This window comes from Penaeus monodon, chromosome 23 (genome assembly GCF_015228065.2).
Source record: "Penaeus monodon isolate SGIC_2016 chromosome 23, NSTDA_Pmon_1, whole genome shotgun sequence".
NCBI classification, from domain to species: Eukaryota; Metazoa; Arthropoda; class Malacostraca; order Decapoda; family Penaeidae; genus Penaeus; species Penaeus monodon.
The window spans coordinates 29,009,847-29,010,151 of NC_051408.1; the positions used below are offsets into that span (position 1 = coordinate 29,009,847).

The 305-nt window shown below is 47.5% G+C and overlaps 1 protein-coding gene across 3 annotated transcripts in view; it reads right to left on the reverse strand.

Annotated features, from left to right (window-relative positions):
- LOC119587918 (E3 ubiquitin-protein ligase XB3-like) overlaps positions 1 to 305 on the reverse strand; it is a 46,347-nt gene that overhangs the window by 3,975 nt on the left and 42,067 nt on the right. The window lies entirely within an intron of this gene.

Genomic DNA, 305 nt, shown 5'->3' on the forward strand with positions numbered 1-305 from the left:
GAGATCGATGTGTGTACTGCAAGTGTATGAGCATGAATATTTATATACGTTTTACTACGTATGTTCCTAAGGATGTAGACATTGTAGACTAGATAAAACAGTTACTGATAGCTTCTAACACACACCTATATGCACCGCTGTGTGTGCCCATTGCTTCACACTATAAGTACTCGAGCACAGGGCGGGGGGGGGGGGCGTCATCTCAGGGCGCCACGACTTCCCTCCAGCCAGTCAATACACGCGCGTCGTGCATGCGTCAGCCCTCAAAGTGATCTTTTCTTTCGGTTTTCCTTTTTCGCGCATTT